The sequence below is a fragment of the Polyodon spathula genome, chromosome 5, assembly GCF_017654505.1.
Source record: "Polyodon spathula isolate WHYD16114869_AA chromosome 5, ASM1765450v1, whole genome shotgun sequence".
NCBI lineage: Eukaryota > Metazoa > Chordata > Actinopteri > Acipenseriformes > Polyodontidae > Polyodon > Polyodon spathula.
This window is the reverse complement of record NC_054538.1, coordinates 73,399,115-73,416,554: the sequence shown is the minus strand read 5'-3', so window position 1 is coordinate 73,416,554 and position 17,440 is coordinate 73,399,115. Positions and strand designations below refer to the sequence as shown.

General features: G+C 37.0%; 1 protein-coding gene across 3 annotated transcripts in view; it reads right to left on the bottom strand.

Annotated features, from left to right (window-relative positions):
- Positions 1-15,818: 15,818 nt before the first annotated feature.
- Positions 15,819-17,440, bottom strand: part of LOC121316293 (sine oculis-binding protein homolog) — a 56,947-nt gene continuing 55,325 nt past the window's right edge. For 2 of the 3 annotated variants that reach the window (XM_041251275.1, XM_041251277.1), the window contains one exon: positions 15,819-16,803. The gene's annotated coding sequence lies outside the window, so the exon portion shown is untranslated. The remainder of the gene's footprint in view (positions 16,804-17,440) is intronic. The other variant, XM_041251276.1, reaches the window with a different exon arrangement.

Below are 17,440 nucleotides of genomic sequence, written 5' to 3'. Positions count from 1 at the left end.
TTGTTTGTCCACATTTACCGCAAACCATTTGGTACCCCACCCCCCCCATGTAAAAAGCCCTTCGGTACAAAATAAAGGAATATTATATAAAGCCATCATATATATATTAATATATATATATTCACTATATATATTATATATATATATATATATATATATCTACAAACGCACATGTTGTGTTGGAACGACCCACATTTACATGTGACTCACATAACGTGAATTACATTTATTGCAATTGCTAAGTTTAAAATTAAGTTGGTACATACTAAGTCTGTATGTGTCAGAGAAATAATTTGGACCAGTGCTGTCATACGTGTGTCTGGGCCCATTTTTGTTTTTTAAAAACAAAATAAAAAATGTTGTGATATACTTTTTCTTAGACATATCAATATGAGAAAGAGAAATGACAACCATATACTGTGGGCAATCCTGGACATTTTTAAGCATAGCTCTGTAATTGCCTTGCAGTCATGTATGTTCAAGCTTTGGTTAGGCAGTCTGTCATGCTCTCTGTTATACATATGAGAGCTTGCACCTACTTTCTGTTGCTGTCATTTTTAAATTAGATGACCTGTTAGGAGCAGTTTCAGCTAAAAGCTGAATCTTGCCTTTTTTTTTTTTTTTTTTTTTTTTTTTTTAAAAGCCGAGATACTCGGTGCAAAACACTGGGTCCGCAGAATTCTCTAACATTTTAGCTGAAGCATCAATGCTACTTGTTGACTGAATTGTCTCCTTATCAAATGAGAGCTAGTCTTTGTGGAAGCTTTCAGCTACAACTGTGTGTCTGTACGTACTACATTTGTGTGTGTGTCTTTATTAAGATCTTTATCTGAATGCTGCTTTCTATGATAATAGTTATAAGCCAAGTTGAAAAAGAAAAATCTGTGTTTGTCAGGATAGCTGCTACATGGATCCTTTCATGTTGGTGCTAACTTTTAATATGTGTTGCGGTTTTTTTTTCTGCATTAATATGGCGGACATAAGTGTGGCAATAATGACATTAACAATTCTAATGAAAAAGATGGTACATTTTCTTTTGTTTTGTTTAAGATCAAAGAAAAATATCTTGCAGCACTCATCCATAACTTGTATACATTTAATAATCAGTGTAATACAGATGAAAGCATTATCCAAAAACTTGTATCTACTTCTTGTTTTACCTCAGTTTCGTGGCATTCCGTGGGAAGTTTCTTTATTTGTAGTAACGCTGCTGGCTGAACACAGGATAAACTGCTATGGACAGTATGGCTACAGTACCTCCAGTCTATGGGATGATTTTGGTAAAATCCAGACGGATCATCCCGCCTCAAAATACTCATTTTATACTTGAAATTGCCCAGAGAATCAACTTGCTTCGTCCAAAAACACCAGCAGTATTCAAGCATGAAATCTGTTTACTTGTTTACCTGTACTTAGTGGAAAGTGTTTTTTTTTTATTTTCTTGTCACAGCTGTTCTCGTTGTAGGGTTTACTTACTTATTTCTTGCCACCCTCCCACCCCCCTCAAGTTGACTAAAGTATTATTTGCTTACAAATGCCAATCATAAAACACTTCAACAGATACACCAAAAGACTGACTAGTTAGAGTTCTGAGAGCCACGGTTTAACAGCACCTTCATCCACCTGACAGATAGTCATGGTCATGTGATCACAAGCACAGTTTAGCTGCATTCAGTGTGTCATGGTCATGTGATTTAAAGCACAGTTCAGCTGCGTTGAGTGTAAAGGAGTTAATGTGATCCGATTTGAACTGCTTTGTAGATACCACGGTGCTCTTGTTTCACAGTTTATTGGTTTTGCACCTTTTAATAATAAATGTGTAGTTACTATATTGGTTATAATAGGCTTGTATGTTTAATCATTTCATTCAGTAACACTAAATGTAAATGTTCAGTTCACATGGAAGTTGGCGTAAAGTTCCAGGTTATAACCGCCTATGCAGATTTGCTGTCGGATCTCAAAAGCAGAACTGGTGTCTGCCATTTTTGCATTGTGACTGCGTTGTATTTAATTATTTGCCATAAGTAATTAAAATAAAGCTGAGCAGTTTTTTTTTTTTTTTTTTTTTTTTAAGTAAATGTTAAGTAGTTCTAGAATTTATTCATTTTACATACGGACACAAGGTTAGCTGGTTTTGATAGGCCCAGGGGAATGGTCAAGATGGGCTTGTTCAGTTACGCAATTCATTGTCAATGTTCCAAATAAAACTGCTCCAATGACACAGCTGTCAACTTGCTGCCTCACAACATGCAGAGAGCCATTTCCATTTCTGTGACTACAGGGGACATTGACATTTGAGGAAGTTTGATTTGAAGGAAAACTGTTTTCAAGTTTTTGTCGGATTGGTAGAAGTTAATTGTGCTTTTGAAGTTAGTGGTGAAATTTAAAGGAAACAAAAGACGTACAGCTATTTCAGGCATTAAGAATTGTAAATAGAAATGTGAAAGTTTGCTTTGCAAATTTATACCAGGACAGGTATTTTAGAAAGCTGCATGGTGTGTGCTTTTCATTGTTTTTGTGTACCCTTTGAAATCATTTTCATTTTTTTTATTGTGTATTTCAAAAGTATTTTAGTGAAGCACTTATTGGCTAGAAAAGGGAGAGTACAGTATTTTAAATTTTTCACTTCCCTTACTGTGCCTGAGTTGAATAGTGCTCAGATTGTGTTTATGCAACTTTTAAAGTTCCAGTTTACAAGAACAAAAGAAAAAAGGAAAAATGGTTCAAAAATAATTCTCTTTCAAACTGTATTAGAATGTTTCATCTGTGAAGAGAGTTCAGATTTTCTATCTTTATCTATCTGTCTATATCCTGTATAGTTAATCAATGGAATTAAAAAAATAAACGAATAATCCGATGAGAATTTGATCTTTTTAAAAGCATTATTTTTATTTTATTAAATGGAACACATTTTCATAGAACATCGATTGTTTTCATAGCTATGGACTTGGCTTCCTTCTTGTACTTCTGAATATGGCACAACCTGAGGCACCAAAGAGATGAAGTCATTTAGAATCTTGTTAGAGGTTCCCTAGAATACTGTGGCTATTGACAAGTGATTGCTTAACATGCTGCCGTAGTCAGAAATCAGAGAAAGTAATTCCATATAATTACCTCTATTTGAGGAATTGGTGCCTAGGTATTTATGGTGTATACTGTACATCCATTTCTTCTTAGAAAGGTCTTGAAAATAGCTTCGTAACCAAATCAACCAAATGTCTCATTGTCTTATGATATTTTTATTTTCATTTGTAAAAAGCAATTTGAATATTGTAATGTTTATTCTCGTGTCTCCCAGACATACAGTAACTTCATTATGCCTTTTCTGATTATGTAAACAGGAAGATGAACTGATATTCTTGCAAGTTTGAAGCTGCCAAAGTAATGCACTGACTACACGGTTATAATACAACCAAAATGTCTTTAGCTTTACACTTTAACACCTATAACAGCAAACACAAACTGTATACACTGACACAGTTACATCACTAAGCCAGACAGCTTTTCAAACAAACAGGTTTTTCAATATAGATGTTCTGATGATGTTTGAAAGAAAAAACACGGTTGAATAAAATGAAAAATCAACTTACGATGAAGATGATACAATAAACTTGTAGCGCTGAGATATTGTGAGATATTGGGTGTGCAGTACCTTCCAGCAAGTACCCTACATCATTTTTCAAGATTTGTTTTTATGTACCGCTCTCGGGTAGACAAGATTAATCGATCAAGTCTTTTAAATCAGTGGAAGCCCACGGGTGTGATTTACTCAGTTTAAAAGCCCTCACTAAAAAGACAACATCTTGTGAGTCTTTTAAAGAAGGTTTTCTATCAAAAGAAAATAGCACACAAATTGCGCTGGGCCGCAGGATACATATTTTTGCCTTGGTTATCTAAGTGATCGGTTCTCTACTAATGTATTTATAATGTTTGGGTTTTTTTTTTTGTTTTTTTTTGTTTTTTTATTTTACAAGTATTTTAAACAAAGGGCAGCTGTGTTAAGTCATTTTAATATTTGGAGACGTTTTAACAGCCTGTTGGGTTTCATCATAGTTATGGCAAACATGACATCCCTGTGAGAATTGCTGTTACAATGTACTGTGGTTAAATCAGTATTACTGTATCACCATATGTGCTCTGGACAGACTGACTTAGACATGTTAACATGTCCAGTATATGATTCAGTATGTATTTTACTACAGGGTGCTTGAGCCAGTTACCAGGGTTGGTCTGGCCATCTTTGTCCTGTATTTGTTATGAAATGTCCATATTGAGTAAGAAGTGATTTGCACTCAGACAAGTGGGCTAAATCATAAAGAGGCTTCATTTTATATTTATCAGACTTTGCTTTAATTATTTAGACAATATGGGCTGTTCTGCAGTAAGGGCCACTAACCAGCTGCCCTTGTTACAACCAGCACTCGCTGTATACTATCTACTCTCTTTCCTTCTGTAAGACAGAGTTCACACATAACCATCTATGACAGCAGCACAACTTGGTCAGATCAGGGTAAACAGCACTTTATAGCAGGAACATGAGCTCCAGGCTATCCTAGTTCAGATGCACACTACTGCTGCATAGCCTATATATGGTACAGGACAATGTATTATATTGTGATATACTGATGTTATCCACAACAGGTTGAGGAAGTAAAGATTAGACTAAAGGTGTGATCCATAACCTGCTCTATCATGTCGATAGTAAATATGTTTGCTATACGTAATATTTTGTGTTTGCTGTCAGACACTGCAAGGGTTCTTTTAGTTATAAATATAGCATGTGTACAGATTTTAAATGGGAAAAACAAAAAACATTTTGTCGGTTACTAACTGCCTTTCAAAACTTGGAAAAGTTTGGAGTGTTTTGTTTTTAGTGGGTTTTTTTTTTTTATTATTATTTGCAGAAATGTCTAGTAGTTACTGTTTGGAAAACATCTGTTATCTCTTTTCTTGTTTCAAAATACCATAATACAATTGCATACCATATCCAAATCATACATTCATTTAAATAGTGTCCATCATGAACAAACATCCTGAGGTGCTTTTAAAGAATAGAACTAAGAAAAGCTTTGATTGCTAGACTGGCAAAGTCTACATCAAGACAGTTTTGAAAGTATTCCATTTTGTTAAGTTTCTTAGGGAATAGACTAGCAGATTTATTTCTCATTTTCACTACAGTTGATTCATTTCTAACAGTTGTAAATTGCCTGGAAATGTGTGTTTGATATAAAGTGCAGCTACACAGAATAGTAAATATTCCTATTGTATATTACTGTTCATTCTTTGTGTCATGGCATGCATCTCAAACAGATAAGCATTGTTAGTTTCATGTAGCAGTTGAAAAAACAACTATAAAGTCTGCCAGGTATTAGAATTTTTTTCTTCTTTTTTTTTCCCGTGTGAAGTGATTGGTTGCTCTTATTTTGTAAAGACTGTGTTTTTGTTTTTTTTTGTAATCCATGACTCTTTATTTAAGAAGCACATTGTTCTGTAAAGTGCTGTACGGTGATGTATGTTTCAAAGGTTGCACAACATGCAAACTGCTTCAATAAAAGAATCTTAAATGTATATGTATGTGTCTCCTTTAAACACAAAGGAATCTTAGAAGTGTGAAGGCTGTGCAGCTGTGGGTAAGTTTCTGGAGAATGGACCGAGGTCTTTCCAAAACTGTTTATTTAGTTGGGCTCTGCAGTAAATGAATGATGCATGCAATTGGCTTGGTACATATTGTGCAATTATAAACAGTCCATTTAAAAGACCTGAGGGCATGCCCTCAGCAATATCTATGTGCACGCTGTACTTGCATATAAGATACACTGCTTATTTTCCATTACACTGAACAGACATTGAAAGAACCATTTGAGAAAAATTATAAATCAATGTGATGATGATAAGTTGCTTTTTAATTTATTTTTATTTTTTATTCTCAAACTTCTTAACGTTGTTTACAGTCTGCAGTAGGAAAACGCAGAAACTTAAAATCATTTCACAGCAGGAAAACTCAAGTGAACTGAAGACAATTTGCAACTTTTCAGCATCAGACTTTGGTTTTGCTTGGTTTTACATTGACAATGTTGTGGGGTTGTTGGGTTTCTTAAAACCCAGGTCCTTAGACTTCTCATGCACCTCCAAAGCACACAAGTAGCACTCCTTGATCCCTTGCCAGATTCTGATAAGCTCTTTCTAGTTACTCGTTTTCAGTCCATTATCTCCACCCCTCACCTCAATAATGTTTTCTAAATAATGTTTTTGTTATGTTATGAATGAAAACAACAACAAAACCTGGCTGTTTGTTTGGCTGTGTACTCCTTCCCCGATGCTTCTTTATTTGTATTGAGCCGATGGGTAAATGTATTTTTCACCGGTGGTTTCTTTAAAACAAAACACAATACGATCCTACAGTGCCCTTTGACACACGGCAAGAATTTCCGAGGTTGACCAGGATTGGGGGGACAAAACTACTAAAGTGCTTATTTCATAGCCGAAGTATGTAGCTCCAGGCAGTGGAAGGGATGAAATGTGAATAAGGCCAGTGTCTGTGCATCAATACTGTAATTCCATTACTGATCCATGGGGATATAATAGCAGTTGTGATATGCACAGCCTTGGAGACGCCAGTGCTATGCACTTACGAGACTCGCATGCACTATTAGATGGTTTTATAACCCTTTGCTGCACAAAATCTAACTGTTTGGATCAGTGAATAGACCACATTTCACTCCCTTTAAGTTCTGTCTCAGAAGCTGCCCCTCTCCTGCACTGACCATGGCCATTCCTACTTGGCTTCTGAGATCAAAATCAAAGGTAGTTTATTCTTTTGGACTGGTTGTAGCTCAACACTGCAGCTGCTCTCTTCCATTCTGTCCTGTAGAGGTCAGTATTGGACAGCATTGTTAGGGCTGGTTTGAGCTAATGCATTTCTAATATACAGTAGTTCTTTTACTATCTTGTTGCTATGTGTTGCCTCAACACTTAACAACCCTTTTTCTCACCCTGTTAATATCATGGTGTAGTCACTTTTATGTGATGCAAAAAAAAAAAAAAAAAAAAAAAAAAAAAACATCACTGTGCTGTAACTAATGCAGTGATTAAGTGAAAAGGAGCCACCTGCTTTAAATGATTTAAATGTAAGTTAATTACATTGGGCTCTAAAATGATATCACTAAATTAGAAAACAGAGTCCTGCTGTTTCCTGTTCATGGACACCTACAGTCTCAGTTCAGGCTCCTTTCTAGGTCCCTTGTTTTCATTATATATGCCACCATTAGATGACATTATCCACAGACACAGAGTGAACTTCCATTGCTATGCTGATGATACCCAGCTATATTTGTCCCTACAGCCAGGAATTTCTTCTGCCTGGGTGTTATTAACTACATGCCTTACAGACATCAAGCATTGGATGTCACAGAATTTCCCAATGTTGATTCAGATAAAACAGAGGTTATGCTAGTTTACATAAGCTTGACCCTTTTCAGTCTTTCATCAAAACTCAGGGATACTACAAAAGTATCTCTTCACCATTTTGAGAAATATAGCCACACTTAGACCAATTATTTCCGTATCTGATGCCGAGAGACTAATGCACGCCTTTGTTTCAGCTAGAATTGATCTGGTGTCCCAACTTTTTTCTGGTGTCCCTTGTAGTGTGGTATCCCACTTGCAGCATGTTCAGAATACCGCCGCTAGAATTCTGACTCAAACCAGCAGTGAACCTATTACTCCTGTTTTGGTCTTTTTACACTGGTTCCCTGTGCACAGCAGTATAGAACTGATTTTAAGATTTTGCTGTTAATGTACAATGCCCTGAATGGATTAGCGCCTAGTTATTTGCAGGAGTTACTGACCCTGTATCTTCCAAACTGCACTCGCAGGATGCGGGGCTGCTGGTTATTCCTCGGGGCAACAAAAGAAAAATGGAAGGTAGGGCTTTTTCTTGTAGAGCTCCTAAATTATGGGATGCTCTGCCTTCGTTTGTCATGGAAGCTGGGAACATTACAGTTTTCAAGTCAAGACTAAAAACACACTTTTATAAAATGGCTTTCTTATCTTAGTGGGTTTTAATGTAAATTTGCTGCTTTTGTATTGTGTATACTCTTATTTAAATATGTTATTTGTGCATTGCAATACATTTGTATAAAAAGCTCTATATATGCAATCAATAAATAATAAAAATGCTGGCCAAATGTTTTTTAGGGGCTGGAGTTAATATTAGGTGTACATCAGTAATATACAGAAGTGTATTTGAATAGAATCATTTTTTACATTGAGCTTCTACAGTCACACACTCAGTGTTTGTAAGATACAGTCTCTTGTACAGTATTTAACATTGTTGAGTGTCCCAGCTCTACAGCTGTGTGAGGCTATCGCCTTTTTATACCCTGGTGGGATAAGCCACAGCTGGTTTTTTTTGATAACATTTTGCAGCACCTGAGAATCCAGTGATTTTATTGTTTTCACCACTTAGTTCTGGGGGTAATTTCAGGATAGCCATGGATAGGTGATTGATGCAATAGACGTTGATTTCCCCAGTGCAGTGCAAAATGCTCCACAAAGAAATCCATGTGGCTTAACAAATCAACTCGACTTTCCAAGGTCTGCTTTCTGATATCATAGGGAAGACCTGAACTATTGAAATGTGCAGTAAATATAGACCAAGGAATTGCATTTTAGTTAGGTTTACAGTATGATTCCATATTGACCAGGACAGTTTGAGACAGTTCAGGCTTTTCAACTCGCCTCCAATGCATTCTGGGCAGTGTAGTCCTGGTGTGAAAGGTACCTGAAACAGGTCAAATAAACCAGAATGCATTGGGATGAACATGGTGTCACTAATTTTAGTGTGAAGCTGACACTTCAGGTTTTACACTCCTGTTATGCGTGTTGCGGTGACACAAGAAGAGAAGCTGAGCAATAACAAGCACATCAGAAGAAAAGATAAAAGAAACAGGTGTGTTGCTCCATTTACTGTTGTCTTGAAAGGAATTTCATGAGGGGAAAAAAAACCACAAATACTGTTACAACAGAAGTGATACTGTTAAAGCAATTTGTGTGACAAATGAAACAATGAAAAAGCCAAGGGCCTTGGCCCTCTAATTCATTATGCAACCAAACTACAGAACTTTTCCGCTGTATTCTTGTCTCTGCAAATGAATAAATAATCCTGTAAAATGTGCTGCATGTACATAAAATAAGTGGCATATAAACCACGACAAGGTCAAATGCACAGTGGGCATGGCGGTGTAGCAAAAACCGTTAGTTAAAACAAGTCACAGAACAGCTGAAGACCTAATACAACAATACCAGCAAGAATAACAATGTTTTCTTGTCATTTTTCTTTCTTTTTTATACAAAGTGGATTCGAACCTCGAAGCAAGCATGACCAGATCAGCAGAATACGCAAAAAAAAAAAAAAAAAAAAAAAAAAAAAAACTTTGACTATTCATTGGACTGGGAAGGTTTTAATTGCATAATAGAAGCTGTCATCATCGCCCTCTCTATCAATATCACAACTGCTGTATGGGTTACAGTATTAAATCATCAAACGGTGTTAACAGCGAAGATTTTAATGTGAGTCACCACATTCCTCACTGCAGTCCCATCATGTATTTATCTGCACTCAATCACGTTAGGAGATGGACCCATGCCACCTGAAGAGAGTTGTATGACAAAGGTTGTCTTATGATTTATCCCTTAAAGAACTCCCTTTAAAAAATTTTATTTTCAAGCCTTGAAAAACAATAGTAAATGACAACTGGAATAATTATTTGAAAGTCATCAATAAGAGCCTTCAACTTTAAGTGAACTCTTTCAACACTAAGTATCTTTACAGAAAGATAACCCTGAGGTGACTTATGAAAGACTTTCTGTATTATACTAACAATGAGGATATATTTATATGGGTCCACACAAGAGTAGTTTACCGGTCTGCAGTTTTGAATTGAGTTTTCTTCCAATAGAGAGTGGAAGAATAAAGCTGCTTCTTAACTCAAGCCACTTTCAAATCTTTGCACTATCCTTCATTTTAGTACTATATATTTTTAAGAGTTTTAATACTTCTGTTCAGACAGTAGCACAAAATATATTCTGTATTACAGTGTGCATATAGTGTACACTGAGGGATCAATCCATAACAATACTGACACCTAGTGGTCACTCTTGAATTGCTGTTCACAGAATACCTTGAGGGTTTTGTTTTTCATTGTATACCTGAATAAATATTTTTAAATCGAGTTGAATTTGAATCAAGTAGCCTTGTCTCTTGATAGCCTTTAATTTACGTTTTTAAATTCAGATCGAGTGCCCAGTCTTAAGCACCAAATGCAGAGTGATGAGTATTATGGTTTACTGATATTAATTGTATATTTCAATACACTTCTTCTTTTTTTTTTTTTAAACTGAACCGATCCACTACGTTTATTTATTTATTTATTTATTTTTTATAATTTGATTCTAAAACATTATAATTGATAGAATCCTTATTTTAAAGCATGGTATCCACTATTGCAATTTCTTTTAATTTTATTTGAAATGTTCCGGCGACATCTGTGCTTTCAATATTTCAGTCCCTTCGTAGACCCCCGGATGTGTATTTGTTGATGTCCAGGGCATGTTTATGATTTTAAATGTGCAGTGTCATATACAGTTAAACTACAACTGAAATCACCTTGTATAATGTAAACGAACTGGTGTGCCAACAATGGGGCAGGGGGGAAGAAAGTGATGAACATTGACCCAGGAATCGCACTGTAGCAATGAAAACTCAAACCCCATTGTGAGACCCTGCAGCGTAAAAGTGCTACAGCACATTATAGCTCTTATTCTAAATGTGTTACTTTCTGTTAGCTCTCTGCTTTTTTCGTTGCAGTATTGCTTTATAGCGAAGCTGTGTTTGGTAAATGTTATGTTAGTTTTCAGGGCAGATGCTGACTCTGCTGTGGAGACGGACTGGAGAACAGCGTCATGGTAAGTAAAAGCTCTGTTATCCAAAGTTACTGGGACCTCGAGGTACAGTATTCGCTGAATCCATTTGTTCGGACAATCAAATTCGTGCGATAAGTATACGATTCTTCAAATGAAGCTCCCAATCAAGAAGCTGAAAAAACTAACAAAATAAATAAAATGGGTCAGGCATAGCACGTGTTCTCGACGACCCTCTTGATATAAAAGTGAACACACTGATGTCTAGACTCCAGAACAGTAAAGCTAGACGGTCCTTGGGCAGCTACATGAACTCATCCGTAAATCCAGGATCTGCCTTTTACTTTATTCACAGAAAAACAGTAACAATATCCAAAAAATAAAATCAGCTTGATTTTAAAAAGCGTGCAATGACTGAACAGGACATCGATATAACAATAAAGATGAATATTTTTTTGTTGTTGTTGTTTTTAACACAAACACACCATCACTGCAATAAGGCTGAACTCTGCTAAATCTTATATCTTTCTATCTCGGAAGAATCCTGCTCAGTTATCGTTTCCATTCTCTCCGAGTGCATCTGGGATTCACAGCAAGCTTTCATTTGTCATTATTTGAGCTTACCAGTAATGTTTATAAAAATAAGGAGAGGTTAAGTTGTTATGCAGCTGCTTTGGCGTTTACATCTCATAGCTCTAATTTTGACTCCTTCAGGCAGTAGATTAAGGTTTACCACAGACCTAATTATAAAACAGCTATTACAAACCCTGCTCTCAGATTGGTTGTTCAAGGTTCAAAGCTGTGGCAATATACCCATACAAGCCATGGGTTGAAGCCAATTTGTTTTATTAAATTGTTATCTTACATGTATCCCACACATTAACAACTTGATTGCATTTCTGAAGTAATTTCTAGTCTGGGGTTCTTCCTCATCTTCATGTATAAAATCTAGCTGGTATTTATTAACTCATTCATTTAAGCAAAGCTGTCAAAGTTACCACTTTTGTATGCATGCACCCTGTTCGCAAGCACATGGACCTGGGTTGAATGATTTGATAGGCTAGGTAGTTCTGCATGTTGGCAATAGTGAATCTTGCTTGAAAAAACAAACAAACAATTAATTAACTGTTTAATATTATTTCCTTTGACATCTTGGTAAAAAGCAAGCCTTTAAAATTGTGCTGCACACTATAGCCTGCAGGAAACCCCTTTACAAGTCTGATCATAATTATGACAGCATGCAGAGCATGTGATTAGTAAATGTCCTACAGCATGTGTAGGTGGAGAGAATCATCTAAGCAAGCCAGGTCACAGCAAAGCCTAGGCCGCTGTGCACTAAGCATTCAACATGTATGAATTATCCATAAAAGAAAAGCACTGTCACACTACTGCTTCTAAGGAGGCAGTATCAGTCAAAAACAGACTAAGGTGGTGATCTGAAGTATGAGGGAAAATGCGGTATCACCTCCCAACTTTGCTTCAAGAGCTCAGCTGGAATTGTGCCAAGCAGACAGTTATAATTTCAAAGCATCTCAATGAGACAAACACAAGAGGAAAGTGGCCAGTGATTGTAATGAACGGCCATCATTTTCACAAACCCATTGACAGGGTAAAAAGGGAGTGAAGGAATATCAGAAGGCTGCCAAAAGAGAGATTGCAAGATGCAGCTGGAGCATTAAATAGGGCCCTGAAGCAGGTGTATCAGGGGCCTGGTTACAGCACTCGCAGAAGCATCTCCCCGTTCCGCGCTGACCGATATTCAGCATAAACAAATGTTCAGGTGGCATCCTAAACAGGAAGAGAGCGGAGGGGAGGGGAGTCCCTTTCTTCATTGAAAGTGGCTGAAGCAGGACAAATGAAGAGGCTGTAAATAAAGAAATGTTTATGTAGAAGCAATAATTAGCCCGACATTGGATCCCCAACTTGGCGTAAATGCCTCACGAGCAACAGAGCCCGACTCATGTTTCACCACTGAATCCGAGTCAACAATCTCTCATCTGAACACTTGGCTCCAGTCCTTGGCTCAGGTTACACGGAAACTGTTCAACAGAGGCAGGAGGATAAAAGAAAACAAGGAACCAAATATAAAAACTAGATTTTTTAAAAAAAAATTTTAAATGAAAAACGCCTTTTTGTTTGCCAATTTTACAAGTCTTCAGCCATCTTGCTTCAGTCTTGTCACCAAGAGATAAAAGTTAGCACCTCTCTATCTTTGAAAGATCGTCTTGCTACCAGGGATAGTTTACCAGGGATAGATAGAGTATTGCTGCTGTGTAGAGAATCGGTGGCAGTTCGTGGAGCTGCTCGGATTTGGCGTTCCTTTCATCTCGCGACACCTGACACCATGACACAGGCAGGCTGCAGCAAGCTGCTACACAGATATAAAATTTCAGGAAAGTTACACCAGGAAAAATAAAACACATCGATGGATCGGGGTTTAAAAGGAGAAGACTAAAATGTGTAACAATCAGACTGAAAAGCTAAAAAAAAAAAAAAACAATTAAACCCTCATGAAAATAAATTCCTGAGAAAGAAAAGTTTTAAATTATCTGGTTGGTAAAGGCATAAGAGCATACCAGCAATGCAAAAACAGGAGGCCTTACATAAAAATGGATTTTATTCGAAAGCAACCTAGCAGAAAAACAAACAGGGTTTTGAAAATAAGAAAACAAACTGGCAAATATGAACACTTCTGGTGATAAGTTAAAAAAAGAAAATTTAAAATAAAATTGAAAACAGGCTTTTCATGATGATAGGCTGTGAGGAAACACGATAACATGCATGTCACTCTCCTCTCCTTGCAGCATTTACTAAGGAATCTACTCAAATCAAGATGGTCTTGCTGGAGGAAAGGAAACATAATGTAATTCGCCTTTATGGATACCTTAAACAGTCAGAATCAATTTTCAGTTAGTAATGTGCTAATTGAATCACTACAACTATTACTCCACTTTTGCAGAATTAATATAAGGAAGCGTCTGTATACCGACAGTCAACGTCTCCATCAAGAGTTGATTTTGGCGCTAAGTGTAAACCAAAAGGGAAAATAGCATTGAAAAAAGCGAGTGAAATGAGAGGTGAGACTTCTAGTTACAGATCTTGCGGACAACAGAATAACCCCTGGTCTTTGTCTGTTCTAGCAGCAAATACTATCAGAATAATATCTTCTAATAACCTATATAATACTGGCACATTTTCTTCAATATTTTCTACCTGACTTGAGTCCACTATTAGCACATTAACAGTTCAAAATAATGTTCTAACACTGTAGCACAATAGTGACGTTTTATCAAGAAACTACAACTAATAACAATAAAAGACAGGTGCTGCCATCAACTTTGATCACAGCACGGAACCCACCTACGTCAATAACAAAAATGCAATTTACAGTTATTTACCGGTTAAGGGCTTATTGCATGTTACTAAAACTGAATGTTGTTAGTGCAGTGATGTGAAGAGAGTTTCCACCTAGATCTGGAAGTCTGAATACAAGAAATGCAATATTTCTTAGAAAGAAAGCTCACTGATTGTACATTGTTACTGATGTTGGACAAGCATGTGACTGAGCACTAGATGCATTTGATACTTGTGCCAGTGTGCTTCAATTTCAATAAGCTGCAAGAGGTTCTTTGACCACAATCAGAAACACATTGTGTAAGTGACATGCGATACCTGACAGTGATAGGGCAGGAATGCAGCATCCCCAGAGGTGATGTCACTCTGGCGTTGGTGTCACCCCAAGAGCCTCTTTAATGAACAAATGAAATGAAGTTCCAGCAGTATGGGGGATAAGGTCTTCCAGAAGGATGTATAACACTGTGACCTACTGAAGAAATCCTCATTTCGGATTGGTTGTACAAAAGAGAGATGTCAACGGTGCCTTAAAATGAGGAAATTCAATTACAAAATACTCTATTCAACACTGTTATCTTTTTATCTTGTAAAGTGGCATGTTTCAAGTTTAAATTTCTTGTTTTCCTTTTCACTCCCTCCTGCCTGATTCTAAGTGTAAAAACTCCAACCCACCAAATATTTATTATTAGGAATTTTGTTTCTTATTTAACAATATTTTAAGCAAGCCTTATTTTAATTTACCATAGTGTTAAGCTTTAGTGATTATTTATTTGATTGTTTTTTTGCCTGACCTGTAATAGGCTTTTAAAATTTGGTTTAATTAGAGAAACTTTCTACATTAAAAAGACCTTTAATTTCAGGGCCCTTATGTTTCAAACATACTTGCCAAGAAAGACAGCCATTATGACATACTACAGAATGCCATGTGGGATAATCACAGCAGGGACAATGTAATCTGTTCCTTGCTTAGTTTCCAGTTAGTCATAGGCGTAATAAAAGCACCAATCTAAAGTCACACTAGTAGTAATTTACAGTACAATAACCCAAGTTGAAGCCTTGACGTGTCGTACCAGGTCTTTAGTGTAAAACATGTCGGTGACAGCTTGATGATTTGCAGCAGACGTCAAAATCAAGAGTGAAAGTTAATTCAATAAAGACACAGCAGGACACTTGGGATAGTGCACAGTGTTTAGTTGCCACTGAATAGTAACAGCAACACAACCAGGATTTGCTACACCAGTTTTGTACAAAAAACAAAAAATCTTTCCCATTCCAGTGGTAGTCACACATGTTCTCTTGTACTTTTGGACTGGCTACCACTGTACTAGTGCACACCAGTTCAGTTCTACCCTGTTATCCTCCACCTAGTGTCTGAGGATTCAATTGCACATGATAAGAAAAAGCATACAGTGAAATGGAATCATGGCAGTGCCACATCCACACTCCTTGTTTACATTGGTTTATCCATACCATTGTAATTACCATGAATGACTAATGCATACAGAGAGATTGTCTCACTGGTTTCCTGGATCACGCCATCAAGGTTGAAATTCAAGAAGTTCTGTATTTATTTTATTTTTTTTGTGACACCCAGCATAGTGCCCTCGGATAGTTTTACACCTTGTAGGAGTTTTGGTCTTCAGTTCAAAACTACTGCTCTATTCACAAAGTGTTGGAGGGTTGGCGAGGAGTGGCAAGGGGAATTTGAGGAGAATCAACATTTACCAAGTTCTTTTGGCACACACTTTTCACAACACCACTGCAGTATAAACTGTACAAGCTCCATCTTAAAAGAGTCACATTAAAATTACAAAAAAAAAAAAAAAAAAATGTAAAAGTGTAACACTGGAGATATGCCATTGAAATAAAAAAATTAACCAAACCGGTCTTTCTAATCAGATAAGAGACTATTTAACAGAATAATGTACAGGCTTTGTTGAAAAAGTACATCCATGGTAGTTTTGTTTGACCATTAACGGCTAAATATAACCCTTGATATGATTAAATACAAGTTCAGTAGCTGTAGTGTGGGTTATAATGAGTGCTGATCAGAAGGTTTAGCAGCTAAAACGACAGCACAAGAAGTCTTACCCCCTGCCTCCAATTGTAATTTAATTTAGAGCTTCAAAAGAATCGAAGGAAAAAAGTACCTCTATTGGTGTAAAACTAACACGAGTTGTGGAGGGACAACGGGGAAAATAGAGCAGGAACAGAAAGAAAGGGATGGAAATAGGAATGTCCTCAGAGTTGGTTTGACAAAGGCCTGTTCAGCCTACTCTGGTGGTGGGTGTCGTTGACGTCACTGCACAAACGTGGGGTTCCTCGGGGGGGAGTGCTTCCACACGTTTGTCGTCTGAATCCAGAGGTCTTTGATTACTGTCCCTGTCCAGTACGAGGCGATGCAGCAGGAAGTCGGTCGACCAGTTTGACTGCGGCTCGAGGGAGGGAGTGAGGGCAGTTGGTTCTGTCTGCAAAGAGACACAGCGGATCAGTGCTCGTCCTTCAATCGAACGCCGTCACTCTTCACTCCTGAAATACAAAAGAAGCAATGTCATACGTCACTGAATTGTGTCCAAAGACACCTTGGAAATTCAAAACTGCAGAATCAGTATTGTGAAGGTAAATGGTAAAAAAAGGTAGGTAAATGAAGGTAAATGGCCTTTGTGTGTTTTTACACTGCACTTAATGAACAGGTGAAAAGAAGAAATCCATGTAGCTCACACTTCTGAAATACAAGAAATCCATGTAGCTCACACTTCTGAAATACAAGAAATCCATGTAGCTCACACTTCTGTGTAAATGGGCTGCCCCCCACATCACTGAATACATTATTATGCAAATTGAACACCTGACATGTGTTGTGCAATTTATAAAAGTAGCACCAACCTGTCAAGTCTGTCAGTCATGATGGACAAGACAGGAGATCGCCTGAAGTAGGTTCTCAGTTAGGAAATGTTTGTATCCAAGATTTTCTTTCACAGTCTCATAAATGCTGACTCTATCATTATATGTAATATATTGTGCTGCAGTTTTCCACCCACTAACTTTCCTGAAAACTGCTTTAAGGTGAACCTGTGCCAACTCACGTTGGGCAGGTCTTACTCATATTTGTCCTACTGAGTATCAACATAATTTATTGCATGTGTATCATCACAAACTCACAAAG